General features: G+C 43.9%; 1 protein-coding gene across 2 annotated transcripts in view; it reads right to left on the reverse strand.

Moving 5' to 3' along the window:
* Nucleotides 1-27472, reverse strand: part of LOC128691192 (villin-1) — a 165975-nt gene that overhangs the window by 127990 nt on the left and 10513 nt on the right. Inside the window, exon 1 of one of the 2 annotated variants that reach the window (XM_053780051.2) lies at nucleotides 3386-3488. The exons of the other annotated variant lie outside the window; for it this stretch is intronic. The gene's annotated coding sequence lies outside the window, so the exon portion shown is untranslated. Of the gene's footprint in view, nucleotides 1-3385; nucleotides 3489-27472 lie in introns of those variants that run through there. 2 annotated transcript variants of the gene reach the window in all.

Genomic DNA, 27472 nt, shown 5'->3' on the forward strand with positions numbered 1-27472 from the left:
CTGTGAGGGACACTGTTCTTGTATCATGGTCCACCACCTCAAATATCATTATAGAAAGCTAGTTATTTTAAGTATGAATGTTATCTTATGGTTTTATGTTTAGAATTATTGATGAAATTATGTTCAAGGTGGTTTCAAACTGTATCAGTTTTTACTAATTCTCTTAATTTGCCAGCTATTGAGGCCAGCACTAGAGTACTGAGATAAGATTGACTAAGCGTGTCTCCCACCGTGTCAATGTAAATCTTATTAACCAACTTCCAAATCTCCAGCACGATGCCCACTTGCAGTGACATAACACAGACTGGCTAATGATTTACATAGTTCTTCTTTATATTCTTTATAAAACCTTGAAAACAGATCGCTGGGGGCCAGAGAACTTATTGTTTAATGGGGCTACTTGTTTTCATCGTAATTTAAAAATGTGTTGTGTAGGAGGGAGTAAGAAGTGCTCCCGTGGAGGTAAGTATGAGAGTCAGCATTAACGAAACTGCAGCACCACCACCACACAGTGCACCACCACACAGTGCACCACCACACAGTGCACCACCACACAGTGCACCACCGCACTACCGCCATGCACCCGCACTGCTGCATTTTACTCGTTTATATTTAACTTTCACTTTGAATACTTTATTCAGATTACTAACCCTGTTTCGTATTTCGGAATTTGTTATGCAGAAGTCCATTATATTGAGAGTTTAATGATTTTCATGCGATAACTTGTTAATGATTCAAGCAGTCAGTTTCAGCACCAACAACTGAAGAATTTATCTTCTGAGCGATTTCAGGTCCTGGTAAATGTGCTCACACAAAGTTCCATATTGTCACTGGGCAGTGTAACCCCTAATTTTAAGGTGTCCCGTAGCCCGATCGTTAGCGCACTCAGCTTACACACCGAGGTCCGGGGAGCGATCCCCTGGTACGGCTACCTGGAGGGTATTCCGGGGATCAACGCCAACACGGCCCTGTCCACGACCAGGCCTCCCGGTGGATCAGGGCCTGATCAACCAGGCTGTTACTGCTGGTCACACGTAGTCCAACGTACGAACCACAACCCGGCTGATCCGGGACCGACTTTAAGTATCTGTCCAGCTCCCTCTTGAAGGCAGCCAGGGGCCTAGTGGGAGGCTGTTGAACAGTCTGGGCCCCGGACACTCACAGTGTTTTCTCTTAGTGTACCAATGGCTCCCCTACTTTTCATTGGGGGTATTTTGCACCGCCTGCCCAGTCTTTTACTTTCGTAGAGAGTGATTTCTGTGCAGATTCGGGACCATTCCTTCTAGGTTTTCCAGGTGTAGATTATGATATATCTCTCTCGCCCACGTTCCAGCGAGTACAAGTGGAGTGCTTCCAAGCGTTCCCAGTAGTTGAAGTGTTTGATGGAACTTATATGTGCAGTAAAGGTTCTCTGGAAAACATTAGGACGTGTTTCCATAAGACACCTGCTGTCCCCGTTCACCCATCAGTAAAATGGGTACCTAGGTGTTAGCTGACTGGTGTGGGTCGCATCCTGGGACAAAATTGACCTAACTTTTCCGAACTGCAAATGTAGTATGTTACTGATGTCAAGCCTGTAGACCTTGTACTGTACTTGCAGAAATAAATATATTATTATTAATTTACCAGTTTTATTAATTCAGTTGAGATTTTAGTCTTTGCGATAATTAGATAATGCTTCTTCTAACTGACTTCAGATCTTCAACACTGATATTTAACTCAATAATACACATATAAAGAACTCTGTATCATTTTTTTTTTTTGCGTGCTTGGAGGTGGAGGGAGCCGGGCTTATGAGATATGAGGATATCATTCTTGGATCACTTGGCGACCAAAACACATCTAGTTTTTATTGGGGGTTTTCGACCCTTTCCACCATGATGCTACCTACATTTAGATAACACCCAGGTACCTATCTCCTAATAGAACAAGGGCAATAGGTGAGACTTGGCCACTCGTCTCCAATCACCGAAGGACTGAATCACTGAGCTACGAGACAATTAAAATACATGGCCATAATTATAACCTTAATTTTTAAAGGGGTCGACCGGCAAGCCAACGGAAGGCCTCGATCAGATGACCAAAAGTTCTAGATGCGGATCATCATATGAGTAAGACCCGCGTCAGGAAACACTTGTCCTGTTCCCTAACCTAACGTTACCTGAGCTACGAGGTACCTCCGTCTGATATACTTTCCAAGTTTTCCTAATATTCAAGAGACCGGTGACTCGTCGGTATGTAATTAATTCAATATTTGCAACAAAAATCACACGTCTGACTTTTAGACCATGTATAATTCCGTTTCTTCTGGGGAAAAGTCTAGCTCGGATTCATATTCGTTAATTTGGAATGCGAATTGGCGTTTGGGTCTGATTAAATCAAATTCTTGCATGAACTAAGTATTTAGCAGGTAGAAGTTTTGTACTAATCCATGATAGTCTATGCAGAAGTCAAAACACGTAAGTTGTTAGAAGTAAATTTCTAGGTGTGTATGTTCTTAGCTAAGTTTTGAAATAATTCTAATGAGTCTTATTACTACTAATATAACTAACACTAATACTATTACCACTACTACTACTATTGCTGTTACTACTAAACTACTACTACTACTATTACTACAATATTATTATTATTATTATTATTCACATGGAAGCGCTAAATCGGTAAGAATAGTGAAGAGCCCAATGAGGGACCGGGGATCACTCCCCGGCACGATTGAAACGTTGGTCATTTTCCTGACACCTACTGCCCTTGTCCACCTAGCAGTAAGTAGGTACCTGGATGTTAGTCGCCTGTTGTGGGTCGCATCCTGGTAGAGAAAATTAAAGGACTACAATGGAAATAGGGCAGACAGTCCTCGATGGCACACTGACTTTATTGGGTGGCTAACCTCTCCGGGTTAAAAATCCCAACAAAATTTTATTTTATCTTAGCCTGGGGAATGGGAGGACTGGAAGTGTAATTGGATTTGACTCGAGGAACACGACTAACTCCAGTTGCTTAGACTGGAAGCCCTTCCAGCAGTGAGGGACACCTCTTGAAGGAGTCAGTGTTGGTATGGTAAAAACTCAGTGAATTAGTGCATTAAACTCATAACACTCAATGAGTTTGTGCACTAAATTCAAAATGCTGAAAGAGTTTATACACTAAACTTTGGGTACTGATCTTAGCCAGTTACAGTCTTTGGGTCATGTGGACGCATGAGTCATACGAAATGTTATGAGTGGATATGAGTGTATGGGAGTGGGCACAGGTGTTGCGGATGAGGAGAGTGAGACATGAGTGAAGGTGATAAGGACAGGTGTTGAGGAGGTTGAGGAGAGTGAGGCATAAGTGTGTGTAGTGGTGAGTTGTTGAGAGTGAAGGTGAGGAGAGAAGAACATACCTGTGAGGTGTAGTGAGGTGGGAGGTGAGTGAAGGTGCGTGCAGGAGGCAGGGGGTCAGCAGGGGCACTACCACACAACTATCACCACACCACTAACATCCCTCTCCCCCCTACTGTTATCTGCCAAACTTACCCTTAACCATATCTCAACTCATCTATTTGATCAACAAATTAGTGGCTACTAACGTGCCTTTGGTATCATCAACGTTGCTGAAGCAAATGCTACATGCCTAGCAATTATTGTGTTACATATCACTCCAGTATACTAAGCTTGTTGATGGTTGTGATGGAAAACATTCATACTGACCTGCCAGTGGTGGCCCACGTGACTGAAGATAAGGATAAGCGGTCTTATCAGTCGAAGCAGTCATAAAACTAACACTCTTGATTACTGACACCATTCTCATTCACCGGCACCAGGGATCTGTCCCACATGATTGGCATAAACTGTTAAGCACCGTCACACGAGCCATTATGTTGAATAGCTTAAAAAATAGGTTATGCCAAGAGACTTTCTGCAGTTGTGGCTTATCTTTACACGAGACTCTGCACTACTGGCATAGTTTATTCTCTGAACCAGCACGATTAGTTGAAGACCTTCAGTATAGGCTCACAATGTACCGAGAAACATATCTTCTGGTCTCATTTGCTTTAGTTGTCAGGCTCCTTAGCTGCATCACGTCCTCCTTTGTTGAGTGGATGTTTTCTAGCTCCGTCTGTCCTCACCTCCCTGCTTTTTAGAACATACCTCTCCACATTCTGTTGTGAAGAACTCCATGAGTTTCATCCATGTCCTCTTACACCTTGCACTCTCTAGATGACCTCACTGTGTTTATTATTTTTTCTTTGTGATCAGTATTTCTGTTACCTCTGTTATCTTTCAGATTGTGTGCATTAACCAAGCTGTATTTGCAAGGGTCAAGTCTCAGCTCTTGGCCCTTGAGTCTTGAGCTACACTCGACAGGCATCACTGGCTCCTGGCATACGGTATGGAATTTTCCCCCACTATTTTCTCGTCTAATTTATTCTATTTATTGACCATGCTGAGGCAGAAAACCTATTTCATACCATACCATTTGTGTGTTCAGCTTCCATCTATGAAAAATATATAAAAAAAAATTGCCACCGAAACGACTAGTTTATCGTCTTGAACTATAAAATTCAATTCTCCGAGTATCGTGAAAATCGTAATTACATTTTATTTGGTCCTTCTGTTGTAAGGTCGCCAGATTATTTTTTCTAAGCCTGCCCTCACAGTTTAATTCCCTCAGCTCCTGTTACAAACCCCAGGACTTTTTTAAAATTCTGAACATGTCAGACTTAGTGTGAGCGCCATACTAGTGCTGCTTACGTTATGATAGGCCTGACATATTTTGTGTACAGTCTTAACTGGTCTTTGCTAAGGTCACTGTAAACAGGACTAAGATTCACTAATCTTGTATACTGTGCCAATGTTAAGTGATTAACGTTCACCTCCAGCGATATGCTCAGTGTTTAGTTTAACATCTTTATTATGCACCCCATCATACCCAACCTGTGGGTGGTAGTCAAGGGATTACAGAGGCACATAAAGGGTCCAAGGACTGGGCCCCAAACTTTTAAAAGCTGTACAAGTTACAGTGGTAATGAACTATTTACGTGTTTATATCCTGTCACAATCGTAATGAGTTATTTGTGCAGACATTAATTTGGTTACTCACTCTCTCTCTCTCTCTCTCTCTCTCTCTCTCTCTCACACACACACACACACACACACTCTCCTGCGGGGCCAGGAGCTATGACTCGACCCCTGCAATCACAACTAGGTGAGTATACACACACACACACACACACACACACACACACACGAGCGCGCGCGCGCGATGGCTGAAGTGGCCAGAAGGGCTCATGCGAGCAGGGCAAAGCTGCTGATTGGGGGTGACTTCAATCATAAGGAAATTGACTGGGAGAACCTGGATTCACATAGGGGCTCAGAAAAGTGGAGGGCTAAGATGATGGAGGTGGTACTGGAAAACCTCATGTACCAACACGTAAGGGACACAACCAGAGAGTGAGGAGAGGATGAACCAGCAAGACTGGACCTAGTATTCACCTCGGGTAGTGCAGATATTGAAGACATCACATATGAAAGACCCCTCGGGGCCAGTGACCACGTGGTTCTGAGCTTTGAATATACAGTAGAGTTACAAGTGGAGAGGGGAGTAGGAAGGGCAGGACGAATGAAGCCAAACTGCAAGAGAGGAGACTACACAGGTATGAAGTATTTCCTGCACAGGGTTCAGTGGGACAGAGCACTGGCAGGGAAGTCAGTACATGAGATGATGGAATATGTGACAACAATATGCAAGGAAGCTGAGGAGAGGTTTGTACCCAAGGGTAACAGAAATAACGAGAAAGCCAGGATGAGCCCTTGGTCCACCCATAGGTTTAGAGAGGCAGAAATCAAGTGTGCAAGAGAATGGAAGAAGTACAGTAGGCAAAGGACCCAGGTAAATAAGGAAAGCAGTCGTAGAGCCAGAAATGAATATGCACAGGTAAGAAGGGAGGCCCAACGACAATAGGAAAATGACACAGCAACTAAAGCCAAATCTGACCTGAGGCTGTTGTACAGGCACATCAGGAGGAAAATAACAGTCAAGGACTAGGTAATCAGGCTGAGGAAGGAAAGAGGGGAGATCACAAGAAATGACCGCGAAGTATGTGAGGAGCTCAACATGAGATTCAAAGAAGTGTTCACTGAGACAGAAGGCACTCCAGAGAGACGGAAAGGTGGGGTACACCATCAAGTGTTGGACACAATACATACAACCGAGGAAGAAGCGAAGAGGCTGCTAAGCAAGCTAGATACCTCTAAGGCGATGGGGCCGGATAACATCTCTCCATGGGTCCTGAGAGAGGGAGCAGAGGTGCTTGTGTATCACCAACAACAATCTCCAACACGAAAATTAGACAGATGTGCAAAAGATGAGGTAATCAGTCCTTCAGTCTTGGAGTTGGTGTGAAGAGCACCGTAGTCCAGAATCTTCACGACTACGGTGCTCTTCACATCAACTCCAAGGCTGAGGGACTGATTACCTCATCTTTTGTATATAGTTCTACTTTCTTCAAATCATGTCCTAGAATTTGAATTGATAAAGCTGCTGAATGGCGAAACGTCTACAATAAAGATACCCAGATGTTGCGTATGTGTCTTAATTTTCATCTTGTCGGTATTGTATACCATTCTTGAACAATCTTCAACACATCTATCGAAACAGGACGACTACCTGAGGTATGGAAGACAGCAAATGTAGTCCCAATTTTTAAAAAATGGAGATAGACACGAAGTATTAAACTACAGACCAGTCACTGACATATATAGTATGCAAAGTCATGGAGAATATTGTCAGAGTGGTGGAACACCTAGAAAGGAATGAGCTCATAACAGCAGCCAACATGGTTTCAGGGACGGGAAATCCTGTCACAAACCTAGTGGAGTTCTATGACAGGGTGACAGAAGTAAGACGAGAGAGAGAGGGGTGGGTGGATTGCATTTTTTTGGACTGCAAGAAGACGTTTGACACAGTTCCACACAAGAGATTAGTGCAAAAACTGGAGGACCAAGCAGGGATAACAGGGAAGGCACTACAATGGATCAGGGAATACTTGTCAGGAAGACAGCAGCGAGTCATGGTACGTGGCGAGGTGTCAGAGTGGGCGCCTGTGACCAGCGGGGTCCCACAGGGGTCAGTCCTAGGACCAGTGCTGTTTCTGGTATTTGTGAACGACATGACGGAAGGAATAGACTCCGAAGTGCCCCTGTTTGCAGATGACGTGAAGTTGATGAGAAGAATTCATTCGATCGAAGACCAGGCAGAAATACAAAGGGATCTGGACAGGCTGCAGACATGGTCCAGCAATTGGCTCCTGGAGTCCAACCCCACCAAGTGCAAAGTCATGAAAATTGGGGAAGGGCAAAGAAGACCGCACACGGAGTACAGTCTAGGGGGCCAGAGACTACAAACCTCACTCAAGGAAAAAGATCTTGGGGTGAGTATAACACCAGACACATCTCCTGAAGCGCACATCAACCAAATAACTGCTGCAGCATATGGGCGCCTAGCAAACCTCAGAACAGCATTCCGACATCTTAATAAGGAATCGTTCAGGACCCTGTACACCGTGTACATTGGGCCCATATTGGAGTATGCGGCACCAGTTTGGAACCCACACCTAGCCAAGCACGTAAAGAAACTAGAGAAAGTGCAAAGGTTTGCAACAAGATTAATCCCAGAGCTAAGAGGTATGTCCTACGAGGAGAGGTTAAAGGAAATCGACCTGACGACACTGGAGGACAGGAGAGATAGGGGGGACATGATAACGACATACAAAATACTGAGAGGAATTGACAAGGGGGCAAACACAGGATGTTCCAGAGTTGGGACACAGCAACAAGGGGACACAGTTGGAAGTTGAAGACACAGATGAATCACAGGGATATTAGGAAGTATTTCTTCAGCCACAGAGTAGTCAGGAAGTGGAATAGTTTGGGAAGCGATGTAGTGGAGGCAGGATCCATACATAGCTTTAAGCAGAGGTATGATAAAGCTCACGGTTCAGGGGGAGTGACCTAGTAGCGACCAGTGAAGAGGCGGGGCCAGGAGCTTGGACTCGACCCCCTGCAACCTCAACTAGGTGAGTATAGACACAGACACACACACAGACACAGACACAGACACAGACACACAGACACACAGACACACTTTCAAATGGTTCTCCTTACATAATGAAAAGGCTTTCCTCCGTCTCTAGTCTTCTATCCCCCTACACAATTGACATATTTGGGTTGAGCTCCAGTAGCAACTTATCTGGCCACCTTTGTAGCTAACCCAAGTAATCCTGTAGCCTCTTTCTATCCTCTTCCACTCTCTTTTCTCATTAACTATAGATTCATATCATCGACAACCAACAATAAGTAGAATTCAGTCCCCTCTGGCAGGTTATTTTCAAATATTTAGAACAGTAATGGTTCTAGTATCAGTCCTTGGGAAACCCCACTTTTTGCCCTTTCCCATCCTGAAACGTCGGCCTTTATTGTCACTGTTATCTGTTTGTAAGGTATTCCTTGATACAGTTTGTTCCTTTCAACTGTGAATCAATCTTTGGTGGGATACTGTGTCTCAAACATTTTCTTGCACTCCAAGAAAATGCAGCCGACCCATCCCTTTCTTTCTTACTTGGTCTCCGTTATTCTTTCACAGAATTGGAACTAGTTCGTGATACAGAATATACCTTCCCTTAATCCGTGTTGGTTTTTGCAACGAAGTTTTTTCGCTAAATGCTCAATCAACCTCTTCCCGATTACCTTTCCCAATGCTTGGAACGTATACATGGCAATGGTACTTGCTTATAATTCAGTGTCTTGCTTGCCTCTTTGCTTACACAATGGAACCACATTTGCAGTTTTCCAGCTGAACAGAAGCTGTTCTGTCTGTCGTAACATAGTGTCAGTCTTTGCTACAGGTTCACACAATACTTCTGTTCTTACATCCAATATCCATAGTGACCCATTGTCACGCCCGATTACTTTTGTTGTGTCCAGTTGCGTGTAGCTGCTGTCCAGTTTCTTTTGGTTAGCAAATTTCTTCCCGCTGTTTGATACCATCTCTGCCTCCTCAGTTAACATCTCCTTAAGGGGCACGTAAGTTCCGTCTTCTAATAACTTGTTCATTTTTCCACTATAATCTACATTCTCTATAATTACTATCGCATTTGCAAATGCGATAGTAATTATGGACAAAGTAGATTATAGTGGAAAAATGAAGACGGGGGAACTTACGTGCCACTTAAATCTTCTGCTGGGTTCCTCGGATACCTCTCTGTCACATACGGTCAATTGCCCTTCATTTTTCTTTAGCCTTATTACGAGTTTTATGGTCATCTTCCTCTTATAAGATCACAACCTCACGGCTGTGAGGTTGTGATCTAACCTTCCACGCTTTATTATTCTGGAATTACGTTTCTGTTTCCATTATTATTTTTTCCATATTCCTTCCCACCTCGTCTCCTTACATCCCTGTTCATTATTAACCTCCTTATTTTGTACTTTATCCATGCTTGATTAAACTTTCGGAAAACTATATAACTGGCATTTCCACTCTTCCTGATTGGTATGAACCTTTCTGTAGGCTTCCGGTATTTCTCGTGGGTTCTCTAACCTTTCAATTCCTTTTCTTACTTTATTCCATGTAGGAAACCTCTCATCACTGTACAATCTCCTCTTATGTACTCTAGTTTATCAACTGACTCGTTCATTCCTTCTGTATGTGAGTGAGTCTGTGTATGTTGGAAGGAGTAGAGTCGAGTTTCCTGACCCCGCCTCTTAAGCTTCTGTTGAAAATGGTATAAAATACGGACAAGTTGATGATTAAGACACATGTGCAACAGTTGAGTATATTGTTGAAACGTTTCGCCTACACAGTAGACCTCTTCAGTCAAATACAGAGGCAGCAGGTGTAGTTGTGAAATGAAGATGTAATCAGTCCATCAACCCTGGAGATGGAAGGAGGTCAGTTCTTCAGTCTGGAGAAGAATTTAGCTCCATGGTCTGGAATGATATCGTTCCCGACCAGGCTACTTGTCGATAGACACTTGGCCTGTTGTTTGTGGTGTGGTTGTTAGTGTGGTGTGTGTTCCGCGTGGTGGTGAGTGTGGTTATGTGTAGACTGTGTGTGTGTGTGTATTCACTGAGTTGTGTTTGTGGGGGTCGAGGCTCAGCTCCTGACCCCTGCGTTCGTACTTGCGAGCGTGTGCATATGCGCGATAAAAATTACATAAAAAAAAAAACGAGTTTACTGTTGTCGGCAGATGTGTTAAATGTCGGTCAGGGACAACTTCGACGTTAATTCTGGAGAAAGTAAGTCAAATGATAGAATGGTTTTATTTATTAACATAATCAAGGATACTGACGGTCCTAACATGACTGGCCCGGGGTTATCAAATATTTTAAGCTTCATAAAATAATTAAAAGTCATAAAAATCTTAACTAAAAGTGTTTGCCTTCAGAGAGGTAAACTCTTATTTGTCTATTTTACGTGGTTATTATGGTTGACTTATATAAATGATAGAAGAAAAAGAGAGATTGGATGACTGTACAGTGCTAGTCACGGCATTATGCCGCCCCTCCTCCCACACGTAACAAAACACAAACACATACCATGAAAGATTATAATATATATATTTGCACACTTACTGAGGTTTTAATAATTGATGCTGAGTTCTTTATGCTTAATCACGTCCCTCAGCCGTGTAGAAAGACTCTCACACAAATTCCTGAGGGTTTGGAGAGGTATATTATTCCATGCCTCATGAAGAGCAGCCTCCAGCTGCAGGATGGAACTGATATCCTTGGTCAGTAAACTTTGTTACACTATTGACCAGAGGCTCTCAATAGGGTTTAGGTCTGGGGAATTGCCTGGCCAGTCATTAAAGAACCTCACTTCACATTCCTTAAGCCAATGAACTACAGATTTGGTGGTATGACACAGTGCACCGTCCTGCATGAAAACTGTAGCCCCAGATTGTCCAATGCCTCAGGTAAATTGTCACACAATAACTCCAGATAATTATACTGGTTCATATACTGGTTTCTGGGAAGCACAATGAGTTCACCAACACTCTGAGCACTGAAACACCCCCAAACCATGAGCTGGTCTGGGTGTTTGTCTCAGTAGTACCAGTTATCTCAGTAGTACCAGTTACCAGTGCCAGTAGTGACTCACTACCAACCGTCTGTGTGAATCACTTGTTATTCACTGTTACTGCTGACCCTAGCATGTTTCGAACACCGCTCACCCTCTAGGAATCATCTCGTGAGTCAGTCAAAGGATAGGGAGCAGAGACGCAGGTCAGGCTTGGCGCTTCCCATACATTCTGTTTTAATATACTTCAATATTGCCTACGTAAGTACCCCTACCCAATTTCACATTTTGGAACCTAACGGGACAAATTGGTGATAGCGTTGTGGGTGTAGATTTACGAGTATTTCCACCATTAGAAGATTGTGGGGTGCCCGCAGGTCAGAAGGGACGTACGTCTCTGCCACCTCCAGCTAGCCCGCTTCTACCCTCACCCAATTCCATCCAGTGTAGCCCCAGCCTGCAAGCCAGTTGCAGCTGCCTCTCAAGCTTCCTAGCTTAGTTCATGTGCTAACTGCTTCAGTCTCCGAGGGGTTGACCCGGGTTTTGCAATTAAGCCAGCCAGTAAGCCAGTCTGTGGGAGAGAGTGCCAGTCAGCCTGCCTCAGTCTATCATCCAGCCTGTCTCCTGTCATCAGCCTGCTCCTTCATGCTGTGTGCATCATTACACGTCTTCCAGTCAGCCATTCTCACGGGTTAAGCCAGCAAGACACCCAGCTTCCTAACCCAGCTGAGAGAGAGAGATGTAAGCCACGCAAGTTCCTCTGAAGTCTTGTCTCCAATATCGCTTTGTGCTACCAGTGGGATGCTGGTAAGAGTGGTATACCTTAGCTTCCTTTCCAATAGTCTCCTTATGTATGTTATAATGTTCAATTGTTGTGTACTCTGGCATTGTATAGAATCAGCACAAGCCATACACCTGCCATCTCTAGTTTGTATTAGGTGTATGTCTGGACGACATACGTTAGCGTCGCCAAGCTCTCAGTAGTACCAGTTACCAGTAACCAGTTACCAGTGTCAGTAGTGACTCACTACTGACCGTCTGTGTGAATCACTTGTTATTCACTGTTACAGCTGACCCTAACATGTTTTGAACGCCGCTCACCCTCTAGGAATCATCTTGTGAGTCAGTCGAAGGATAGGGAGCTGAAACACAGGTCTAAGAAAGTAAGTTTATTCATGGATACACAAATGCAGTTACATAGAATTATTATACATAGCAGGTCAGGCTTGGCGCTTCCCATATATTCTGTTTTAATATACTTCATTATTGCCTACGTGAGTATCCTTACCCAATTCCATGTTTCGGAACCCAATGGGACATTTGGTGGTCCCACAGGTGTAGCGTGGGTCTAGCGGGTCACTACCTCTGGGCCAGTACACGTCCCCCACGGTTACAGGTGACGGTGAAGGATGCTTCATCACTCTAAAGTACTTCAGACCACTGTTGAGGATTCTAGTGAAGATATTTCTTTGCATAATCCAGCCTACGTTTCTTCTGTGGCTTGGAGAGGATCGGTTTCTTAACCTGGCGGTGACTACTGTAGCCCAGTTCTGACATATGTCTGTTAACAGTTCTTACAGGCACCTCTGAGAGAAGACGTGGGTTCTTTCCTTTCAATTCTCTAGCAATTATCTTAGGTGTACTCTCTAATTGCTTCTTTAACACAATTAAGGGGACAGTTGAGGGGCCAGGCCGAGGTTTGGTAGATAATAACTCAACACCGCCTCCAGCCTTGAAATGCTGCACCCAGTTTCTCACTGAACGCTCACACACACCAACTTTCTCCACTATTTCTTTCATCTGTTGCCCAATTTTTGTGAAGCCCTATGATTTGAGCTATCGTTTCAAGTGTTAAAGATTTACTTTTACCCATAATCAAACATGTATAGCCCCAAAACCAAAGGGAACACCAGACAAAAGATAGGGCGGACGAGAGACAAAAGTGCAACACTTCCTCTCACCACGGCAGCTGTCAGCATAGTTGCTGATCCCCTACACATGTGTGGCATATCTGAGTATCATAGTACCGTCCATATATTTTATATAGATGACCCCTTGCTAGACTTAGTGGCTAGCATGTGACGTCACGTGATGCGACATGTGAGCATCAGACGCTCTGCCTCTCCCTCAGTTCATGGATAGACCTACAGGCAACGGGCTAGGCAAGGGCTCCCCTCATGGCTTTGCAAATGCAAGTGTTACCAGCCATACTCTTGTGTATTTCTACACCACCATTATCTCCTAGAACCCTCCACACAACACAGCCACGTGATCACTGAGGAATCACTGTAGAGTGTGGTAGCAAGCCTTGACGTCATGCTAACGGTTGCTACCCGGCATAATGCAATGACGAAAAAAGACCCCCTCTGTATAGTAGCCCTTTCATTTTCGTCACGGCATTATGCCGGGGCGCTCACTCGGCCAAATGCCGTGACTAGCGCTGTGTATGCTGGGATTTTGAAAATACTTTTCACTGCTACCCATAAAAGACTACTTTGGAAATTATAAAATACAGTAGTTGATGGAAGATTTTTCCTTATGAAATTAAGAAGAAAAAAAGTGATCACAGCTACCGTCATGATGGAGCTGGGAGCGAGGTACCACAATCATCAGTACTGTCTCCATGCATGTTCGCCGTTTATATATAAAAGTTATTACAACATTAAGTTATTATATGACTATATTCTTCTTTCTTTTAACAAACTGGCTGTATCCCACCGAAGCAGGGTAGCCCAAAAGAAAAAACAAAAGCCTCTCCTTTTAAATTTAGTAATATATACAGGAGAAGGGGTTACTAGCCCCTTGTACCCGGCATTTAGTCGCGGCTTACAGAGGAAGAATTCTGTTCCACTTCCCCATGCAGATAAGCGGAAATAAACGAGAACAAGAACTAGTAAGCAGATAAAAGAAAACCCAGAGGGTTGTGTATATATATGCTTGTACATGTATGTGTAGTGTGACCTAAGTGTAAGTAGAAGTAGCAAGACATACCTGAAATATTGCATGTTTATGAGACAAAAAAGACACCAGCAATCCTACCATCATGTAAAACAATTACAGGGTTCCGTTTTACACTCACTTGGCAGGACGGTAGTACTTCCCTGGGTGGTTGCTGTCTACCAACCTACTGCCTAGGATGACTTATTATATATATATATATATATATATATATATATATATATATATATATATATATATATATATATATATATATATATATATATATATATATATATATATATATATATATATATATATATATATATTTTTTTTTTTTTTTTTTTCAACAAGTCGGCCGTCTCCCACCGAGGCAGGGTGACCCAAAAAAAAGAAAGAAAATCCCCAAAAAGAAAATACTTTCATCATCATTCAACACTTTCACCACACTCGCACATTATCACCGTTTATATATATATATATATATATATATATATATATATATATATATATATATATATATATATATATATATATATATATATATATATATATATATATATATATATATATATATATATATGTGTGTGTGTGTGTGTGTGTGTGTGTGTGTGTGTGTGTGTGTGTGTGTGTGTGTGTGTGTGTGTGTGTGTGTGTGTGTTACAAGCCTCCCGTCCATCTTTCTAAAGAGTCCTGTAGAACGACATGTGAACTTATTTAAGTGGAACATCAAGTGTTGTGTAGACCAGGTGGGCGGGGCTGCAGTAGTCACAATAATGTCAACATCTCCCAGGAGGGGCAAGCCATCACCTCTGCCCTACTATGTATTGATTTAGATCAGCGTAAGATACAATACGTATTACATATAGTCATTATAAATATACAAAAGTGATATAATGTCATAACATAGGACAACCTAACAAGTCCTGAGCAAAAGGAATTATTTGCCTGGCGGATCCCAGTGTCATGCTATGATAATTTCATCTATAAAAATCCTATTAATTGAGGCTTACTGCTGTTACCCTGACAGTACCCTTACTCCTCGTAACCAAGCAGTGTTAATCAACTAGCAAGAGCCGGATGGATGAAATGGAAAAAAGACAACATGAAACAGGCTTCTGTGATCACACCTTTACTCAAAGGTAACGAAACACGTTAATACACTCTAAACACATACGAAAAACCAAGGCCATCCAGTTAACTAAAATAAATTTATTTGTATTCCTGCATCTGCTCAAAAGCCTAATTTTAAATTCGAATTGAACGACATATTGATTATGGTCTTTATAAAACTAATAAAACAATGGTCATATTTTAATAACAAACTTTGGGATTTAAAAAAGCTATTCGTTAATATTCTGCAATACACTGTACACGAGTATTTATTTAGATTAAAAAAATCGCATTAATATAAAATAAATGCTTTTAATGGCAGTAACAAATTAAAGTTTATCATCGATAATTCGGTTAAGTAAATGTATCGGCTTGCTGATACTCGGGTATCTGGCGGACGTGTACCTGACTGTGAGTTAATTAACAAATTTAAATACATGCCGTAGGTGTAAAATGCCAACATTAAAAAATGGTAAGAAGACACTAAATGCAGAAAAGTTTTTACTGGTATGACGTTTCGCCTATCTTCTGAGGTGAAACGTTGTACCAGTGAATGTTTCCCAACATCATCCCCCTCGCACGACGGGTTAAGGAACGAGATAGTTGGAGTTGACTTGAGTAACCTTACTAGACAGCAGGCCTGGTGGTGGTCAGACGAGTCAGTCCTGGATGAAATTTCACATCAACAGTGGAGTGCTAATACTTGATATAATGGAAATGGAAATGCATGACTGAAAATCGTAAGAAGTGGAATAACACGACTTCGGACTGCAAACGAAAGTGACACTGAAGAGATCATGACTATGGTATGGAAGCATCACAACACTCACACTACACAAGCTGTCAGTATATTATGATTCAAAAGCACAAAATGGTGAAAAAATGAAACACAATGAAGGCTTGGAGTAACAACTATGTATATACACCCATCATGCAAGTTGGTTCTCCTGTCACACTTCATCAAAGAAGATAGTTTTCTTGCCATATTTCATTACGAGAGAGGGAAGGAGGTTTTCCCATTATGCTGTTAGGTGTTATTAGGCTTGTTTGGTAGCGTTCTCAGCTTACACGCTGAGGGGTCCGAGATCGATCCCCGGCACGGGTGAAAGGCTGGGAATGTTTCCTTACACTTGCTGTCCCTGTTCGCCTAGCAGTAAACAGGTATTTGGGTGTTAGCCGACTGTTGTAGGTCGCACCCTGGGTTGCCCGAAATGCTTACATAACCAAGGGGTTTTTCTATATAGTATACCAATGCTGTCAGCTAGGTCTGGATCAGTTGCATCAAGTACTTGCAGAAATAAAGATTATTATTATTATTATTATTATTATTATTATTATTATTATTATTATTATTATGAAGTAGGAGACTAACGGAGGGCAATGAGGATATCGTAAAGCATTCCACTATGGATTTATTAGCCGACTGTGAACGCAGCAAACAGATTCACAGTCAAGCAGAGTTGAGGAACAATACCAAGACTACACACAAGAGCTGAGGAACAATACCAAGACTACAGACAAGAGATGAGGAACAATACCAAGACTACAGACAAGAGCTGAGGAACAATACCAAGACTACAGACAAGAGCTGAGGAACAATACCAAGACTACAGACAAGAGATGAGGAACAATACCAAGACTACAGACAAGAGCTGAGGAACAATACCAAGACTACAGACAAGAGCTGAGGAACAATGCCAAGACTACACAAGAGCTGAGAAACAATACCAAGACTACAGACAAGAGATGAGGAACAATACCAAGACTACAGACAAGAGCTGAGGAACAATACCAAGACTACAGACAAGAGCTGAGGAACAATGCCAAGACTACACAAGAGCTGAGAAACAATACCAAGACTACAGACAAGAGATGAGGAACAATACCAAGACTACAGACAAGAGCTGAGGAACAATACCAAGACTACAGACAAGAGATGAGGAACAATACCAAGACTACAGACAAGAGCTGAGGAACAATACCAAGCCTACAGACAAGAGATGAGGAACAATACCAAGACTACAGACAAGAGCTGAGGAACAATACCAAGACTACAGACAAGAGCTGAGGAACAATACCAAGACTACAGACAAGAGCTGAGGAACAATTCCAAGACTACACAAGAGCTGAGGAACAATACCAAGACTACAGACAAGAGATGAGGAACAATACCAAGACTACAGACAAGAGCTGAGGAACAATACCAAGACTAAAGACAAGAGATGAGGAACAATACCAAGACTACAGACAAGAGCTGAGGAACAATACCAAGCCTACAGACAAGAGATGAGGAACAATACCAAGACTACAGACAAGAGCTGAGGAACAATACCAAGACTACAGACAAGAGATGAGGAACAATACCAAGACTACAGACAAGAGCTGAGGAACAATATCAAGACTACAGACAAGAGCTGAGGAACAATACCAAGACTACACAAGAACTGAGGAATAATACCAAGACTACAGACAAGAGCTGAGGAACAATACCAAGACTACACAAGAGCTGAGGAACAATACCAAGACTACACAAGAGCTGAGGAACAATACCAAGACTACACAAGAGATGAGGAACAATACCAAGACTACACAAGAGCTGAGGAACAATACCAAGACTGCAGACAAGAGCTGAGGAACAATACCAAGACTACACAAGAGCTGAGGAACAATACCAAGACTACACGAGAGCAGAGGAACAATACCAAGACTACACAAGAGATGAGGAACAATACCAAGACTACACAAGAGCTGAGGAACAATACCAAGACTACAGACAAGAGCTGAGGAACAATACCAAGACTACACAAGAGCTGAGGAACAATATCAAGACTACACGAGAGCTGAGGAACAATACCAAGACTACACAAGAGATGAGGAACAATACCAAGACTACACAAGAGCTGAGGAACAATACCAAGACTACAGACAAGAGCTGAGGAACAATACCAAGACTACACAAGAGCTGAGGAACAATACCAAGACTACACAAGAGCTGAGGAACAATACCAAGACTACACAAGAGATGAGGAACAATACCAAGACTACACAAGAGATGAGGAACAATACCAAGACTACAGACAAGAGCTGAGGAACAATACCAAGACTACACAAGAGCTGAGGAACAATACCAAGACTACACAAGAGCTGAGGAACAATACCAAGACTACACAAGAGCTGAGGAACAATACCAAGACTACAGACAAGAGCTGAGGAACAATACCAAGACTACACAAGAGCTGAAAAACAATACCAAGACTACAGACAAGAGCTGAGGAACAACACCAAGACTACACAAGAGCTGAGGAACAATACCAAGACTACACAAGAGCTGAGGAACAATACCAAGACTACAGACAAGAGCTGAGAAACAATATCAAGACTACAGACAAGAGCTGAGGAACAATACCAAGACTACACAAGAGCTGAGGAACAATACCAAGACTACAAAAGAGCTGAAGAACAATACCAAGCCTACACAAGAGCTGAGGAACAATACCAAGACTACACAAGAGCTGAGGAACAATACCAAGACTACACAAGAGAAGAAGTACAATACCAAGACTACAGACAAGAGCTGAGGAACAATACCAAGACTACAGACAAGAGCTGAGGAACAATACCAAGACTACACAAGAGCTGAGGAACAATACCAAGACTACAGACAAGAGCTGAGGAACAATACCAAGACTACAGACAAGAGATGAGGAACAATACCTAGACTACAGACAAGAGCTGAGGAACAATACCAAGACTACACAAGAGCTGAGGGACAATACCAAGACTTCAGACAAGAGCTGAGGAACAATACCAAGACTTCAGACAAGAGCTGAGGAACAATACCAAGACTACACAGGAGCTGAGGAACAATACCAAGACTACAGACAAGAGATGAGGAACAATACCAAGACTACATAAGAGCTGAGGAACAATACCAAGACTACAGACAAGAGCTGAGGAACAATATCAAGACTACAAAAGAGCTGAGGAACAATACCAAGACTACACAAGAGCTGAGGGACAATGCCAAGACTACAGACAAGAGATGAGGAACAATACCAAGACTACATAAGAGCTGAGGAACAATACCAAGACTACAGACAAGAGCTGAGGAACAATACCAAGACTACAGACAAGAGGTGAGGAACAATATCAAGACTACACAAGAGCTGAGGAACAATACCAAGACTACACAAGAGCTGAGGAACAATACCAAGACTACACAAGAGCTGAGGAACAATACCAAGACTACAGACAAGAGCTGAGGAACAATATCAAGACTACACAAGAGCTGAGGAACAATATCAAGACTACACAAGAGCTGAGGAACAATACCAAGACTACACAAGAGCTGAGGAACAATACCAAGACTACAGACAAGAGATGAGGAACAATACCAAGACTACACAAGAGCTGAGGAACAATACCAAGACTACAGACAAGAGATGAGGAACAATACATAGACTACAGACAAGAGTGTGGAACAATACCAAGGAAGACAAGAGTCCAGTAGGCACACCAGTGGCAACGTGTACGGAGGAGGAAGGTCCTATGTGGAATGTTCCAGTTCTACACTGTGTGTGTGAACAGCTAAACCAAATATTAAGCAAGTTTACTAGCCATGTGGACTCATTGTTTAGTTAGTAGCAGTTCACCATCTAACAGTCACCAGTGTATATACATTAATCTTATGCATAATTTTGATAAAATTCTACTACGCTGGTAGTGCAGCAACAGTGGTAGACTGGTGATGATGCAACAATAGTAGTTGTAGACTGGTCGTGATGCAACAAGTGGTTGTAGACTGGTGGTGATGCAACAATATTGGATGTAGATTGCTGGTAGTGCAACAATAGTGGTTGTAGACTGGTGATGATACAACAATAGTGGTTGTAGACTGGTGATGATGCAACAATAGTGGTTGTAGACTGGTGGTGATGCAGCAATAGTTTATGTAGACTGATGATGATGCAGCAATAATGGTTGTAGATTGGTGGTGATGCAACAATAGTGGTTGTAGACTGGTGGTGATGCAACAATAAGTGGATGTAGACTGGTGGTGATGGAACAATAGCGGTTGTAGACTGGTGGTAGTGCAACAGTAATGGTTGTATAGTAGCGGTTGTGCAACAGCAGTGGTTGTTAGTGGTGGTGGTACAACACCTGTGATTACTGTATGGTAGTGGTGCAACACTTGTGGTTGTATAGTAGTGGTGGTGGTGCAACACTAGTGGTTGTCTAGTGGTGGTGCAACACTAGTGGTTGTCTAGTGGTGGTACAACACTAGTGGTTGTCTAGTGGTGGTGCAACACTGGTGATTGTATAGTAGTGGTGATAGTGTAACACTAATGATAGTAGTGGTGGTGGTGCAACACTAGTAGCTGTAGAGTGGTAGAGCAACACTAGTGGTTGTATAGTGGTGATGCAACACTAGTGGTTGTATAGTGGTGGTGGTGATGCAACACTGGTGGTTGTATTTTGGTGGTGGTGGTGGTGCAACACTGATGGTTGTATAGTGATAGTGGTTTAACACTGGTGGTTGTATAGTGGTGGTGGTGGTGGTGGTGCAATACTGGTGGTTGTATAGTGGTGGTGGTGCAACACTGATGGTTGAATTGTGATAGTGATTTAACACTGGTGGTTGTATAGTGGTGGTGGTGGTGGTGGTGCAATACTGGTGGTTGTATAGTGGTGGTGGTGCAACACTGATGGTTGAATTGTGATAGTGATTTAACACTGGTGGTTGTATAGTGGTGGTGGTGGTGGTGGTGCAATACTGGTGGTTGTATAGTGGTGGTGGTGGTGGTGCAACACTGATGGTTGAATTGTGATAGTGATTTAACACTGGTGGTTTTATAGTGGTGGTGGTGGTGGTGGTGCAATACTGGTGGTTGTATAGTGGTGGTGGTGGTGGTGCAACACTGATGGTTGAATTGTGATAGTGATTTAACACTGGTGGTTGTATAGTGGTGGTGGTGGTGGTGGTGGTGCAATACTGGTGGTTGTATAGTGGTGGTGGTGGTGGTACAACACTGATGGTTGAATTGTGATAGTGATTTAACACTGGTGGTTGTATAGTGGTGGTGATGGTGGTGGTGCAATACTGGTGGTTGTATAGTGGTGGTGGTGGTGGTGGTGGTGCAACACTGATGGTTGAATTGTGATAGTGATTTAACACTGGTGGTTGTATAGTGGTGGTGATGCAACACTGGTGGTTGTATAGTGATAGTGATTTAACACTGGTAGTTGTATAGTGGTGGTGATGCAACACTGGTGGTTGTATAGTGACAGTGGTTTAACACTGGTGGTTGTATAGTAGTGGTGGTGGTGCAACACTGATGGTTGTATAGTAGTGGTGGTGGTGCAATACTGGTGGTTGTATAGTAGTGGTGGTGGAGCAATACTGGTGGTTGTATAGTAGTGGTGGTGGTGCAATACTGGTGGTTGTATAGTAGTGGTGGTGGTGCAATACTGTTGGTTGTATAGTGGTGGTGGTGGTGCAATACTGGTGGTTGTATAGTGGTGGTGGTGGTGCAACAGGGGCGGGTACTGGTGGTGATGAATTGCGTAAATACATAACCACCATCATTATCCATTTCACCTTCATGCACTGACCATCACCTCTCACACCCACTCCATCACAACACCCACTACATCACACCACCCACTCCATCACACCACCCACTCCATCACACCACCCACTCCATCACACTACCCACTCCATCACACCACCCACTCCATCACACCACCCACTCCATCAAACCACCCACTCCATCACACCACCCACTCCATCACACCACCCACTCCATCACACCACCCACTCCATCACACCACCCACTCCATCACACCACCCACTCCATCACACCACCCACTCCATCACACCACCCACTCCATCACACTATCCACTCCATCACACCACCCAGTCCATCACACTATCCACTCCATCACAACACCCACTCCATCACACCACCCACTCCATCACACCACCCACTCCATCACACTATCCACTCCATCACAACACCCACTCCATCACACTATCCACTCCATCACACTACCCACTCCATCACACCACCCACTCCACCACACTACCCACTCCATTACACTACCCACTCCACCACACCACCCACTCCACCACACTACCCACTCCATCACACCACTCCATCACACCACCCACTACATCACAACACCCACTCCATCACACCACCCACTCCATCACACTATCCACTCCATCACAACACCCACTCCATCACACCACCCACTCCATCACACTATCAACTCCATCACACTACCCACTCCATCACACCACCCACTCCACCACACTACCCACTCCATTACACTACCCACTCCACCACACCACCCACTCCACCACACCACCCACTCCACCACACTACCCACTCCATCACACCACTCCATCACACCACCCACTCCATCACACCACCCACTACATCACACCACCCACTCCATCACACCACCCACTCCATCACACTATCCACTCCATCACACTTCCCACTCCATCACACCACCCACTCCATCACACCACCCACTCCATCACACTATCCACTCCATCACACTACCCACTCCATCACACTACCCACTCCATCACACTATCCACTCCACCACACTACCCACTCCATCACACCACTCCATCACACCACCCACTCCATCACACCACCCACTATATCACACCACCCACTCCATCACACCACCCACTCCATCACACTACCCACTCCATCACACTACCCACTCCATCACACTACCCACTCCATCACACTACCCACTCCATCACATAACCCACTCCATCACACTACCCACTCCATCACATAACCCACTCTATCACACCACCCACTCCATCACACCACCCACTCCATCACACCACCCACTACATCACACCACCCACTACATCACACCATCCACTCCATCGCACCACCCACTCCATCACACTACCCACTCCATCACACTACCCACTCCATCACACTACCCACTCCATCACACTACCCACTCCATCACACCACCCACTCCATCACATTACCCACTCCATCACACTACCCACTCCATCACACCACCCACTCCATCACACTACCCACTCCATCACACTACCCACTCCATCACATTACCCACTCCATCACACTACCCACTCCATCACACTACCCACTCCATCACATTACCCACTCCATCACACCACTCCATCACACCACCCACTCCATCACACCACCCACTACATCACACCACCCACTACATCACACCACCCACTCCATCACACCACCCACTCCATCACACTACCCACTCCATCACACTACCCACTCCATCACACTACCCACTCCATCACACCACCCACTCCATCACATTACCCACTCCATCACATAACCCACTCCATCACACTACCCACTCCATCACATAACCCACTCCATCACACCACCCACTCCATCACACCACCCACTCCATCACACCACCCACTACATCACACCACCCCCTACATCACACCACCCACTCCATCACACCACCCACTCCATCACACCACCCACTCCATCACACCACCCACTCCATCACACTACCCACTCCATCACACTACCCACTCCATCACACCACCCACTCCATCACATTACCCACTCCATCACACTACCCACTCCATCACACCACCCATTCCATCACACTACCCACTCCATCACACTACCCACTCCATCACACTACCCAATCCATCACATTACCCACTCCATCACACTACCCACTCCATCACACTACCCACTCCATCACACTACCCACTCCATCACACCACCCACTCCAACACATTGCCCACTCCATCACACCACCCACTCCATCACACCACCCACTCCATCACACTACCCACTCCATCACACTACCCACTCCATCACATTACCCACTCCATCACACTACCCACTCCATCACACCACCCACTCCATCACACTACCCACTCCATCACACTACCCACTCCACCACACCACCCACTCCACCACACCACCCACTCCACCACACCACCCACTCCACCACACCACCCACTCCACCACACCACCCACTCCATCACACCACCCACTCCAGCACACTACCCACTCCATCACACCACCCACTCCATCACACCACCCACTCCATCACACCACCCACTCCACCACACTACCCACTCCACCACACTACCCACTCCATCACACTACCCACTCCACCACACCACCCACTCCACCACACTACCCACTCCACCACACTACCCACTCCACCACACCACCCACTCCACCACACTACCCACTCCACCACACTACCCACTCCATCACACCACCCACTCCACCACACTACCCACTCCACCACACTACCCACTCCACCACACCACCCACTCCACCACACCACCCACTCCACCACACTACCCACTCCACCACACCACCCACTCCATCACATAACCCACACCACTGTGAGGAATATCCTGTGTTTTGACTTATCTGAGATCATGAAGCACATGACACGAAGGTGTTGCAAATGTCTTAATGTAGGTTATGTTGGAGACTACAAAAATCTGTTTATACGTCATGGAAATGAAAATCATATTTAACGTAGGAAGAAGGAAATGTTTGAACAGATACTGAACATACAAAGTGATGGTTTTATTTTGGACTTTAAGTTTAGAATTTTCTAAGCTAAGTTATGAATGTATTGTCAAGTGTATTATTAACAATGTTAGGAGAATCTTCTTACTGCAATGTTTCCGTTTATTTCTTATTATTAAGTAATGTGACATTTTATTGTGGCACTTTAGCGGCATCTGTGTCCATTTAAGGATAGGATAGGATTTCGTTCGGATTTTTAACCCCGGAGGGTTAGCCACCCAGGATAACCCAAGAAAGTCAGTGCGTCATCGAGGACTGTCTAACTTATTTCCATTGGGGTCCTTAATCTTGTCCCCCAGGATGCGACCCACACCAGTCGACTAACACCCAGGTACCTATTTGCTGCTAGGTGAACAGGACAACAGGTGTAAGGAAACGTGTCGAAATGTTTCCACCCGCCGGGAATCGAACCCGGGCCCTCCGTGTGTGAAGCGGGAGCCTTAGCCACCAGGCCACCGGGCCTGGTGGCTAAACAAAGACAAACCATTTGATTTCTTTCTGCAGTATACAAAGTGTAGTTTATATGTAATAAAGTATTGTTAGCCATAAAAGAAAACCACTAATATGCGGTGCATTTTGGGCGAAATGTTGCCACAATAAAATGTCACATTACTTGCGTCTGCGTCCATTTACCTCCTGGAGAGACCTAACACTTAAATAACTAAACATACAACATAATAATATTTTGTATGTTTAGTTATTTTAGTGTTAGTGTTCGGGGAAACTGTGAGAACTTAGGATAATCACAGATTTCCCCTAAGTCACAGTTATTTCCTTTTTTAAGGGGGAGAGAAAACGAAATGTGAGAAATACCATGTGTTCTGACTTGCTATTTGAGGCTATGAACCCTTTTAGACTTAACTAGGAGGAAGGTGAGTAAGAAGGAGGGAAAGTGGAGTAAGGAGGGAATGAGGGTGGAATAGGAAGGGAAGAAAGATAGAAAAGAGGGATGTTGTAGTAGAGGAAAGGTCAGATCAGAGAGAGGCTTGGCGAAGAGGGGATTGCCTTAGTGAAGGAGCCAGGGATATTACTGGTGTGCGAGAGTATCAGACACTTCAAGACATCTTGGTTTTGAGAGCTTGGAGTACCATAACTAGATTCGAAATATTTTAGCTATTAGTGCTATCATCCGCTTAGTATTTTAATATACTCAGTGTATCAGGTAGTGTACTCACTATCTGACACACTGTATCCACAGAACAGTGTACTCACTACCTGATACACGGTATCCACAAGACAGTGTACTCATTACCTGATACAGTATCCACAAGACAGTGTACTCACTAACTGATACACTCGGCGTTTGTGGGTTGTAATTAAAAAGAAAATTGAAGCACCTTGATCAAGAGTTTGTAGAGAAACACCTTGATCTTAATGTGGTGGTGATTAGCCAGACATAACGTGGAGTGCGTGAAGAGCGCCTCGTCTCTAGCGTAACATACACAGGTGGTGTGTGTGTACTCACCTATTTGTGGTTGCAGGGGTCGATTCATAGTTCCTGGCCCCGCCTCTTGCCTGTTCCATGAGCTTTATCAAACCTCGTCTTAAAACTATGTATGGTTCCGGCCTCTACTACGTCACTTTCCAGACTATTCCACTGCCTGACAACTCTGTGACTGAAGAAATACTTCCTAACATCCCTTTGAGTCATCGGAGTCTTCAACTTCCAATTGTGACCCCTTGTTTCTGTGTCCCATCTCTGGAACATCCTGTCTTTGCCCACCATGTCAATTTTTCGCAGTATTTTATATGTCGTTATCATGTCTCCCCTGACCCTCCTGTCCTCCAGTGTCGTCAGGCCAATTTCACTTAACCTTTCTTCACAGGACATTCCCCTTAGCTCTGGGACTAGTTGCAAATCTTTGCACTTTCTCTAACTTCTTGACATGCTTGACCAGGTGTGGGTTCCAAACTGGTGCTGCATACTCCAATATGGGCCTGACGTACACGGTGTATAGAGTCTTGAACGATTCCTTACTGAGGTATTGGAACGGTATTCTAGGTTTGCCAGGCGCCTATATGCTGCAGCAGTTATCTGGCTGATGTGAGCTTCAGGAGATGTGCTCGGTATTATACTAACCCCAAGATCCTTTTCCTTGAGTGAGGTTTGCAGTCATTGGCCACCTAGACAATACTGTCTGCGGTTTTTTTTTTGCCCTTCCCCCGATTTTCATGACTGCATTTGGTAGGGTTAAATTCGAGAAGCCAGTTGCTGGACCAGGCTTGCAGCCTGTCCAGGCCTCTTTGTAGTCCTGCCTGATCCTCATCCGATTTAATTTTCCTTATTAACCTCACATTATCTGCAAAAAGGGACACTTCTGAGTCTGTCCTTTCCGTGTGTGAGTGCGTGCATGCAGCATGCGTCTGGTTCCATCAGGAGTTCAATTTTTAGAGTGTCGTATAGAATAATTATTTTTTTTAATATCACAACAGCTGTAGCAGCTACTACATGTTTTTGGTTCACATTCCAGTGCTCTCCCACTTGATTTGTCAAGGAAAATGCTCCAGTATACCCTCTATACCACTGTTTTCTTAGTATAAAATTGTATCAGTTGGTTCTCCGTTTATAGTGCTAATAAATATTTTTTATCTCTATTCTGTAAATTATATTCATGTCTCCTCCTATCATCCAGTGGACATCATTGTTTCTTTGTACACTATTTACCTCTGGAAGCCAATTAAAAAAATTATCCACATATTTTTTTTAAACTCTGGCACTATACCATCGCTACATATTTCTATTTAAGCCTCATGCA

Source organism: Cherax quadricarinatus, chromosome 27, assembly GCF_038502225.1.
Source record: "Cherax quadricarinatus isolate ZL_2023a chromosome 27, ASM3850222v1, whole genome shotgun sequence".
Classification (NCBI taxonomy): Eukaryota; Metazoa; Arthropoda; class Malacostraca; order Decapoda; family Parastacidae; genus Cherax; species Cherax quadricarinatus.